The sequence below is a fragment of the Cololabis saira genome, chromosome 12 (assembly GCF_033807715.1).
Source record: "Cololabis saira isolate AMF1-May2022 chromosome 12, fColSai1.1, whole genome shotgun sequence".
Lineage (NCBI taxonomy): Eukaryota > Metazoa > Chordata > Actinopteri > Beloniformes > Belonidae > Cololabis > Cololabis saira.
Window position 1 is genome coordinate 2426390 of NC_084598.1, and position 12158 is coordinate 2438547.

The following is a 12158-nucleotide window of genomic DNA, read 5'->3' on the forward strand; positions in this document are numbered from 1 at the left end:
AGAATATAGATGTATTTCTAATCAAGATATATCGCAGTTATTCTAGAGGAGAGTCGGGTAAAAAATTGTGGACAAAAGCCGGTTTCCAAGCTAGAAGGGCCTAGTGATGAAATTTGGATACTTTGATGGGTAGTTTACTCGGTAAAAAGTTACATTTCAAGAGGAAAGTCAGGCCTCCTATTTTATTAAAGATATGACTTGGATTGAAAAACCAGATCGATTCTGGGTTTATAAGACATCCATCCATCTATTTTCCGCCACTTATCCGTTCCCGGGTCGCGGGGGCAGCAGTCTCAACAGAGATGCCAAGTTTCACCCCAGACCCTTCCTCCAGCTCTTCCTCCAGCTATCCCTCCAGCTCTTCCTCCAGCTCTTCCAGGGGAGTCCGAGACGTTCCCAGGCCAGCAGAGAGCGTGTCCTGGGTCTTCCCCGGGGTCTCCTCTCGGTGGGACTTGTCTGGAACACCTCCCTAGGGAGGAGGGACATGCCTGGAACACCTCCTTAGGGAGGAGGGACATGCCTGGAACTCCTCCCTAGGGAGGAGGGACATGCCTGGAACACCTCCCTAGGGAGGCGTCCAGGAGGATCCGGTACAGATGCCCAAGCCACCTCAGCTGACTCCTCTCAATGTGAAGGAGCAGCGGCTCGACTCCGAGCTCCTCCCAGGTGACCGAACTCCTCAGCCTATCTCTAAGGGAGCGTCCAGCCACCCTGCGGAGGAAACTCATCTCTAAGGGAGCGTCCAGCCACCCTGCGGAGGAAACTCATCTCTAAGGGAGCGTCCAGCCACCCTGCGGAGGAAACTCATCTCGGCCGCTTGTATCCACGATCTTGTCCTTTCGGTCACTACCCAAAGTTCATGACCATAGGTGAGGGTAGGTGCGTAGATTGACCGGTAAATCGAGAGCTTCGCCTTTCGACTCAGCTCCTTCTTCACCATGGCGGTCCTGTACATCAACCACATAAACTGCGGACGCTGCACCGATCCGTCTGTCAATCTCACGTTCCATCGTTCCCTCACTCGTGAACAAGACCCCGAGATACTTGAACTCCTCCACCGGAGGCAGGACTTCTCCACCCACCCGGAGAAGGCACCCCACCCTTTCCCGGTGGAGAACCATGACCTCGGTTTTGGAGGTGCTGATTCTCATCCCCGCCGCGCCGCACTCGGCCTCAAACCGCCCCAGCACATGCTGAAGGTCCCGGTCCGATGAAGCCAACAGGACAACGTCATCCGCAAAAAGCAGAGATGAGATCCTGTGGTTCCCAAACCGGATCCCCTCCGGCCCCTGGCTACGCCTAGAAATCCTGTCCATAAACATTATGAACAGAACCGGTGACAAAGGGCAGCCCTGCCGGAGTCCAACATGCACCGGGAACAAGTCTGACTTACTGCTGGCAATGAGAACCAAACTCTCCGATCATAAAGTGGATAGCCCTTAATAGAGGGCCCCGGACTCCATACTCACTTACCCACCACAGATTGACACGAGGGATACGGTAAAATGCCTTCTCCAGATCCACAAAGCACATGTAGACTGGTTGGGCAAATTCCCATGAACCTTTGAGCACCATGCGGAGGGTGTAGAGCTGGTCCAGTGTCCCACGACCGGGACGAAAACCGCATTGTTCCTTCTGAATCCGAGGTTGAACTATCGGCCGTATTCTCCCCTCCAGTACCCTGGCATAGACTTTCCCGGGGAGGCTGAGAAGTGTGATCCCCCTATAGTTGGAACAAACTCTCCGGTCCCCCTTTTTAAAGAGAGGGACCACCACCCCGGTTTGCCACTCCAGCGGCACTGTCCCCTTCCTCCATGCAATGTCGCAGAGGCGTGTCAACCAAGACAGCCCTAGGACATCCAGAGACTTGAGGTACTCAGGGCGAATCTCATCCACCCCCAGTGCCACTGAGGAGCTTACGAACCACCTCGGTGACCTCGGCTTGGGTGATGGATGAGCACGTCCCAGAGTCCCCACTCTCTGCTTCCTCAATGGAAGGCATGTCAGTCGGTTTGAGGAGATCCTCGAAGTAATTCCTTCCACCGTCCAACAATGTCCCCAGTCGAGGTCAACAGCTCCCCACCCACACCATAAACGGTCCCCCAGAATTTCCTCGAGGCCGACCGAAAGTCTTCCTCCATGGCCTCACGAACTCCTCCCAGACCCGAGTTTTTGCCTCCAGGACCGCCCGAGCTGCGGCTTGCTTGGCCTGCCGGTACCTATCTACTGCGTCAGGAGTCCCACAGGCTAACATAGCCCGGTAGGACTCCTTCTTCAGTCTGACGGCATCCTGTACTTCCGGTGTCCACCACCAGGTTCTAGGATTGCCGCCACGACACGCACCGGAGACCTTGCGTCCACAACTTCGAGCCGCCACATCGACAATGGAAGCAGAGAACATGGTCCACTCGGACTCGATGTCCCCCGCCTACCCCGGGATCTGAGAGAAGTTCTCTCGGGGGTGAGAGTTGAAGACGTCCCTGGTTTATAAGACATTTTTTAACCATTTAACCTTAAAGGTGTTAGTGGTGTCAAAATAATCTAAGATTTCAAGAGCTTCTCCTGCCTTAATATTTGAAAGTACACCTTTCTTAAGTTTGTGTGATTTGATTTTCAAAATGAAGTTTAGAAAAATGTTAACTTCTGTAACTGTTAAATAATTAACAAAAAGAGATAAGGACGGATACACAAAGCCAGATAGGACTTCTGCTTTAGAGAGAAGGACTCTACCAGGACAGACAAGTCCCTTTGAAAATGGATTTAGTTTTAGTTATTCTGTTTGAAAAGTTTAAATGCTGCCTGTGTTACGGGTCCCAAGGGTGAGGACCGTGGTAACAAATATGTGTACCTGTAAAAAGCAGGTGGAGTGCGGAGTGATTAAAGCACGATGCGTCTCTGTTCTCCGCCAGGTCATTTTTCTTTATTATTTACAATAATAAAACACAATAAAACACACAAAATAACTGTCACCATTACGCATAGGCTTCATTTTACAACATTGCATTGTCACATTCCCTTTTACTCTTCAGTTATTTGTAACTTAAATTCCTCAGTACATTACTGGTCAAAATCCACTATACATAGTGTTAACAGCACTTCGCGGGTCTAAATACCCCTTTGAATGACTCTGTGGTACACACAGGATTACTAGGATTAATTTTAGTTACGAATATACCTAAATACCTATTGTTTCCTTAACTGGAACATTACAGATCACAGCACCGTTGCATTTATGTAGGGACAGAATTTCACATTTGGATACATTTTGTTTTAAAAATGAAACATTTGAAATTTGGTTAAGTAGGTTAATATAGTTGATGTTTATCCTTTAAAAAAAATTGTTGTGTCATCAGCAAGTTGAGAAATGTTTCATTCTATACCAAAAACTGAGAAACCTTCAAATTTTTTATCAATAACTATATGAATTGACAATAATTCAATGACCAAGATAAATAATAAGGGTGACATAGGGGAGCCTTGCCGAACACCTGTTAAATTGGAATCTTTTAGACTTGTTCATATTGATTATCACAGAGCCGTTAATATCTCTATAAAACATATTGACAATATCAAAAAATACTTGACCAAAACCGAATGCAAATAAGAGAATGTAAAAGAAACATATGCTCAATTGTGTCAAGGGCTTTATAAAACTCCAGAAACAAAATAGGTACATCAGAATTTACCTCACTATTTACCTCACACTTCCGTCGGTTCGTCTGATGTAACGCTGTCGGCTGCTTTGATCTCGTCCCAGATCTCTTCGCTTGCGTGTTTTAACTACTTTCCGTAGAGGCGTGAGCCGCAGATAATGTCCCTTTTAACGTCGCCCTTCGTGGATTTGTGTCACCTAATGTCAACCTGAGGAAAAAGCCAGGCCAGATAACCACTCCTTCTGCGCGGGTGTCGCCTTGTTGGGGGGTTCCCTCTCTCCGGGCCCGTCTCCGGTCCCCCCCGCTGCCTCTACGGCGGGGCGCCCCTCTGGTCTTGGAGGGCCACTTTCGTGGGGGACGGGTGCGCCTACCCCCGTCGGCGGCCGGGGCGGCTCTGTCTCTCCGGGCAGGCTGGCCCCCTGCCGGGTGGGGGTCGTTGGCCTGAAGGGTGAGGGCCTCCTGGCCGCGTGTCCGGCCCGGACCGGGTGGCCGGGGATTGCCTGGGTCGCGGTCCGCCGCCGCGGGATCCCTGGCTGCTTCTTTCCGCGCCGTGGGGGCCCGGCCCGCGGGCCCCCTCGGCCGCCGCCGGGTGGGGGGGGGGGCCTCGCAGGCGGTGGGTTGCCTCCCTCCTACTTCTCCCCTCTGTGGGGTTTGCCGGTGGCCTGGGTTCCGGGCTCTTCCTTGTCGGCCTCTGGTCTCGCGGGTGGCGGGGTCGCTCCCCCCCCTTCCCCACTATAGATACACTTCAGGTGGAGCTTTGTTTGGTTTATTACACACACACACACACACACACACACACACACACACACACACACACACACACACACACACACACACACACACACACACACACACACACACACACACACATACACACGTATAGTCATTTAGTCACATGCACACTCACACACACACACACACACACACACGCATGATCATATACATACACACACACACACATAGACATACACACTGGCTTGTTCACCTGCATGCTGGCTCTCTAGTTTTTGGGTTTAGGTAGCGGTAGCGATAGCTTAGCTCAGACTGCGATCAGATCTCAAGATTTAGGTCGATTGCTGTTATTGTTTTGGTTGGCTCCGTGCCGGTTTCGTGCTTTGTTTGTGGTTTTTTGTTGCAGATTTCCAGTGCTTGACGTGTGTCTCCGTGTGTTCCTGCTTCCTGGATTGGCAGTGGATGTCGTCACCACCCCCCCCACCCCCCACCCCCCCCCCCCCCAAAAAAAAAAAAAAAAAAACACTGGGTTTGTATGTGTATATTTATGTATGTGTACGCATATGTGTGCGTATATATATGTATATATTACATATAGTAATAATGCACATATATACACTTTTGGTTTCTACCGTCATGGTATCAATCAATAATATGTGTGCAGACAAGGTAAAAAAAAAAAAAAAAAAAAAAAAAAAAAAAAAAAAAAGACAATATCAAAAAATACTTGACCAAAACCGAATGCAAATAAGAGAATGTAAAAGAAACATATGCTCAATTGTGTCAAGGGCTTTATAAAACTCCAGAAACAAAATAGGTACATCAGAATTTACCTCACTATTTACCTCACACTTCCGTCGGTTCGTCTGATGTAACGCTGTCGGCTGCTTTGATCTCGTCCCAGATCTCTTCGCTTGCGTGTTTTAACTACTTTCCGTAGAGGCGTGAGCCGCAGATAATGTCCCTTTTAACGTCGCCCTTCGTGGATTTGTGTCACCTAATGTCAACCTGAGGAAAAAGCCAGGCCAGATAACCACTCCTTCTGCTCGTCTGGCACCGGGCAACCCTACGGACCCACGTTTACAACGGGCGATGTGATTGGCTGCTGCGTAAACCTCATCAACAACACCTGCTTCTACACAGAACGGCCACAGCCTCGGTATTGCCTTCACAGATCTACCAGCTAACTTGTACCCGACAGTGGGCCTTCAGACCCCAGGAGAGGTGGTGGATGCTAACTTTGGCCAGCACCCCTTTGTGTTTGACATCGAGGACTACATGCGCGATTGGAGGACAAAGATTCAGGCCCAGATTGATCGCTTTCCCATCGGAGAGCGTGAGGGCGAGTGGCAGTCCATGATCCAGAAGATGGTGGCGTCGTACCTGGTACACCACGGTAACTGTGCTACAGCCGAGGCCTTTGCCAAATCCACCGACCAGGCCGTGCGAGAGGAGCTGGCCTCCATCAAAAACCGACAAAAGATCCAGAAGCTGGTGTTGTCGGGTAGAATGGGTGAAGCTATCGCGACCACCCAGCAACTCTACCCCGACCTATTGGAAAAATTAGGAAAATCCTCTCGCAGAGTGATGCAGAAAAACTAGTTCTTCTAGACTAGATGACTGTAATGTGTTATTAGCAGGATGTCCAAGTAATTTGCTGAATAGGCTCCAGCTAATCCAAAATGTAGCAGCCCGAGTGCTGACAGGAATCAGCAGGAGAGACCACGTCTCTCCAGTGTTAGCGTCGCTCCATTGGCTACCCGTAAAATTCAGAATCCAATTAAAAATGTTATTACTTACGTATAAGGCCCAAAATGGCTTAGCTCCGCAATATTTGCAAGACCAGGGGCCTCATCTATAATGCTTGCTTGCGCAGAAAAAGCGCCTGAAAGTTGCGGAAGCCGGCATCTACGCAAATCCTCGGATCTAAAAAGAACAAACTAACCGAAAAATATGCGGATCCCTACGGCAACCCGGACCCTCCCGTAAGAATGTACTTAAGACATGGGGAACTGGCGACGCAGGCTGTGAGGTGGTGAAATGAAGCCAGATTCATGTCATACTCTTAATAATGTCATCACATATCACAACATATATCAGACTTATAATAAAATAGCGCTGATCGTGTCCCTCTGTGTGTGAAGCTCAGTCAGTCAGGATTCTGCTGCTGCTGCAGCCGCGGTGACACGCCGGGAACCTCCTCTTCACCCACCGCTTTACGACAAAACAAATGAGGGGCTCCGTAGATCGTTTAGGGGCTCTACAGAGCCCCTAAAAGGACACAGATTTTTTTCATATATATAATGAGTTTTACGCGCGCGTGAAACCTTTACGTGCGGGTGTAAGCCTCAATTAGGGTCCCGCGTTAAAACGACGCAGAGCCTACGGCGTAGGGTACGCGGCGACGCGCACCTACGCCGTAGGCTCTGCGTTGGTGTGACGCAGAACCATAAGAACGCAGAACCATCACCCTCTCATTCATTCTGACACCAAACAGGCTGCAGGAAGCCCCTGCGCATGCTCAGTAGGCTCATCCATATGCATTTATGGTAAAAAGTGGGTGTGTAGAGGACGGGATATGAGGCGGATTCAGCTGCGCAGCCTTCCAGCTGGACTGTGATTTATAAAGCGAAATTGCGTGCAAGTGTGCGTGCACATGGTTTTATTGATCCGGATTTTTTTTTGCGCCCGGCATTTTCGGCTTTTGGGTGTACGTGCACTTTTAGTATGAATCCTACGCAGTCCATTTCAAATGAGGCCCCTGATAGTGCCTTATGTTCCTGGCAGAGCTCTCCGTTCTCGGAGTGCAGGTTTACTTGTAGTTCCTAGAGTATCCAAATGTAGATTTGGAGGGTGGGCGTTCTGCTATCAGGCACCATTACTATGGAACCAACTTCCAATCTGGGTTAAGGAGGCTGACACCACCTCCACCTTTAAAACTAAACTGAAAACCTTTCTGTTTAGTAAAGCCTATAGTTAGTGTTTAGTAAACCTCTAGCTGGTGTTGGTGAATCTCTAGGTAGTGTAAACTCTAGTGTGTTAGAGTCACTTCTGTAGTTTCTTGTGCTGGCCCCCCCTTTTCTTCTCTTTTTTCTCTTTTGTACATCATGCAGCATCCTCTGCCGGTGGCGAAGAGCATCTCTGAACGCACAACACCGGAACCTGCAGCGTGGGAGTGAGAGGGGCAGGGTAACGGCCCGTTCAGGCGGGGGAGAGATTTGTCCGTCAAGACTCCTCTCCCTGGCCCTGCTCCTTCTCAACCTTTTCCTCGACCCTGCACTGCCCCTGAACTCCCGTTCACTTCTTTTTTTTCAGTTACACATCTTTTTTTTTCAGTTTGAGATCTTTTTTTTTCAGTTTCAGATCTTTTTTTCAGTTTCAGACTTTTGGCCCCGATCTGGCGTAGGGGGCGTGACATCAACTGAGAGGGGCGTGGCATCATGAGTGACAGCATAACAGAGAAGGCGGGGGACCTTCCTCAGTCATGTTGCCTTCAGGAAACGTAGGTTGCAGAAGTTATCAGTAGAAATATGATTCAACACATCATTATAATTTTTAAGATATTTCCCCAGAGCATCTATTGAAAAAGTAGCTAACATTTCTTATCTGAGTGCTGGGGCCCGCGGCTTGTCCTGGCCGAGCGGACGCCATCGCAAACGATACTGCGATGCGTTCATGGTAGTATGTGGAAGTGGGAAATGTCAAACTTTAAAGTGTGGCTGTTGAACTGTACAGTCTGGCATAGTTTATTGCTTTTATACTGCGATTGGTGCCAAGTACGGTCTAAAACAGCTTTTTAAACAGAAATGTGTCACTAATATCTGTTTTTTCCACTGCCAATCACGTGGATATGGTGTAGTGTTTGAATCATACTTCTACTGATAACTTCTGCAACCTACGTTTCCTGAGGGCAACATGACTGAGGAACGTCCCCCGCCTTCTCTGTTATGCTGTCATTCATGATACCACGCCCCTCTCAGTTGATACCACGCCCCTCTCAGTTGATACCACGCCCCATCTCAGTTGATGCCACGCCCCCTACGCCAGATCGAGGCCAAAAGTCTGAAACTGGAAAAAAAATGTGAAACTGAAAAAAAAAGATGTGAAAATGAAAAAAAAAGATCTGAAACTGAAATAAAAAGATCTGAAACTGAAAAAAAGATCTGATACTGAAAAAAAATAAATTAAACTGTACAAAAATAAGTTTATGATCAAAACTCGAATTTTCAGGTTCAAATTTTATTTTCAAATCAGCAAAACTTTTGGCCTTGATTTGGCTCCATACGCTGCCAATTCAATTCAATTCAATTTTATTTATATAGCGTCTAATACAACAGAGTTGTCTCTAGACGCTTTCCAGAGACCCATACCCAGAACATGACCCCCGAGCAGTTATTACATAAACAATGGCAGGTAAAAACTCCCCTAGTGGGAGAAAAACCTTAAGCCAAACAGTGGCAAGGAAAAACTCCCCTTTAGGAGGGAAGAAACCTTGAGCAGGACCAGGCTCATAAGGGGGGACCCTCCTGCCGAGGGCCAGACTGGTGGGTCAGGGACGGCAACAGCACAGCAGGCAGGTGGAAGCAGCAACGGGATGACCAGGGGTGGGGACCGCAGGCCAGCATGCAGCTCCCGAAGCTCCGGCCCAATCAGCAAGTCCCAGGTTGGGGTGCAGGGTCAGGGAAAGACTTGTGCTCCGTAATCAGTGTAGGGCAAGTTACATCCAAAATATAATACATTATATATTACTAGTTACTGTCATTTGAAAGTAATTAGTTACATTACAATATTACTATATCTGAATTGTAATGCGTTACACTACTTTTGAGTTACTTTCAACAAAATAGCAAAAAAAGATAAATCTTGTCCCACTGGCAGATTTTTCTACTTATTTCAAGTGAAAATTTACTTGAAACAGGTGAAAATTGTCAAATAAGTTATTTTTCTGGTGTTATTTTTCTGGTGATGACTCTAAATGTTGAAATAGCAGTAAAACCACATTCATTGATGAAATGACATAAGGGATGGAAAGGAGGGATGGCAGTTTTACAGGGGGGGATGATTTGGACCGTTTTTATTTCAGGGGGGATGATTTGGACCATTTTTATTTCAGGGGGGATGATTTGGACCGTTTTTATTTCAGGGGGGATGATTTGGACCGTTTTTATTTCAGGGGGGGGGATGATTTGGACCGTTTTTATTTCAGGGGGGGGTGATTTGGACTGTTTTTATTTCAGGGGGGATGATTTGGATCGTTTTTATTTCAGGGGGGATGATTTGGACTGTTTTTATTTCAGGGGGGATGATTTGGACCGTTTTTATTTCAGGGGGGGTGATTTGGACCGTTTTAATTTCAGGGGGGGTGCCATCACATCACCCCTCATCCCCCCTCAACTCGAATAGGCTACTGCTCACACGGAACTCAGAACTTCTTCATAAATAACTCCCAGAGAGAAAAAAAACACCAGCAAGCTAACAAAAAAACCAATAAAGCTCTCAGAGTTAACAAAACGAACCAGCAATCAACAACTCGCAGCTGTTTTAACCTCTCCTCCTGATGGGCTGCAGGTGTGGTTTAAGGCTGATTTATGGTTCCGCGTTACACCAACGCAGGCCTTACGCCGTGGGTTACGCGAACTACTGCGTACCCTACGGCGAAAGCTCTGCGTCGATTTAACGCGGAACCATAAATCCGCTCTCACAGCGCGACTGACTGTGAGCCCGGCTTGTGCTCCTCGCCGCGCGCAGCTCCTCGCCGACTCCGCGCTCATATATATTTAATAAATGTATAAAGCCCATATATTAATAAAGCCTCACTTGGCCGAGCCCTAACGCTGAGACCATGGTAGATTTAAGTTACACGCGGACACGCCGCACTGTTGACTTTTCCCTGCCGGCTCTGCTCACTGAACAGTCCCCACACAAACAGTGTCCAGCGGCGCTACGTTCCGCCGCGCCGCGTTCCCAACGCTTTTTTCTGTTGTCGGGATGTCTCGCGGACGCGGTGTTGGTGAATTCTTTAAAAAACAACAGCTAAACGGGTTAAAATGCGTTGTAACGCGCGTTACTTAGATTGTAACGAGTAAAATATTACCGAAAATTTATTAGTAATGCGTTATATTACTGCGTTACAGCAAATAGTAATACATTACTGTAATTGCGTTACTTTTGTAACGCGTTACCCCCAACACTGTCCCTAATGCAAGCTACAAGCCACCCACGACCACCTGCAGAGAGAGAAAAGGGATGAGAAGGGGGGCCAGCAACGGGATGACCAGGGGTGGGGACTGCAGGCCAGCACGCAGCTCCCGAAGCTCCGGCCCAATCAGCAAGTCCCAGGTTGGGGTGCAGGGTCAGGGAAAGACTTGTGCTCCGTAATGCAAGCTACAAGTCACCCATGACCACCTGCAGGTTCCGGTGTCCGGCAAAGGATGCTGCAACATGGACAAAAGAGAGAAAAGGGAGGAGAAGGGGGGGCCAGCACAAGAAACTACAGGAGCGACTCTGACACACTAAAATTTACACTACCTAGAGATTTACCAACACCAGCTAGAGGTTTACTAAACACTAACTATAGGCTTTACTAAACAGAAATGTTTTAAGTTTAGTTTTAAAGGTGGAGGTGGTGTCAGCCTCCTTAACCCAGATTGGAAGTTGGCTCCATAGTAGTGGTGCCTGATAGCAGAACGCCCGCCCTCCAAATCTACATTTAGATACTCTAGGAACTACGAGTAAACCTGCACTCTGAGAACGGAGAGCTCTGACAGGAACATAAGGCCCTATCAGGTCCAGATGCCAGCATCTGGAACCGGGCCGAACCAAATACTTGATGAAGGTGAAGGCCGGGGCCTCGCTCCTCGACTCCCCCCCTTATTTTCTTTTAATTGATGTAGTTTTGGCAGATTTCCAGCAGCCGCGGCCTCATCTGAAACCCTAGACGCCGCCGTACGTCGTGTCCCGGTCTGAAACCTATGCATGATGCCATAGAAGTGGTGGTAAGATCAAGTTAGGTGTCTCTTCTTTTACGCTTTTCCTTTCCTCCTCGTTTAGGCAGTTCACCGTGTATAAGGAAGATGTCAACCAGTAAGTTGTCCACTGCTGATTGTGTCCATTTGGTGGAGAAAAAAAAAGTGCAATTTGTGTGAGGGTGAAAAGATTTATATATATAAAAAAATAATAATTTACCTCACTCAATTAAGTCCAAAATTAATCTAATGTTATTGCTGATATGACGATTTTTCATAAAGCCAGTCTGGATTTCAGCAATTATAGCATCTTATATATTATGTAAACCCACTTGCACATAAAATAGGAGAGCATGGAACGCTCCATGCAGCAAATAAGAACCTACTTACTGTCCAATGCCGCTCTAATCAACTTTTCATACAGGGCAACAAGACTAAGGGTGCATCATCCTTTCAAGTCCATGAAGCAAATTGCTTCGGACTTAAACATTTTTCTTTATCCCCAAGTGAGAGGACCATATGTCAACTTTTATCAAGCAATATAATCTTCTTGTAGAGATTAATAAACTTCCCTGCAACAGATTAGCGGCATCTCCAGGTTGTACCCCTGTCTTTTGGCCAAGGAGAGCTGGGATAGGCTCCAATTCAATTCATTTCAATTTTATTTATATAGCGTCTAATACAACAAAAATGGTCTCCAGATGCTTTCCAGAGACCCGGAACATGAACATAAACCCCCGAGCAGTTATTACATAAACAATGGCAGGTAAAAACTCCCCTAGTGGGAGAAAATCCTTAAGCCAAACAG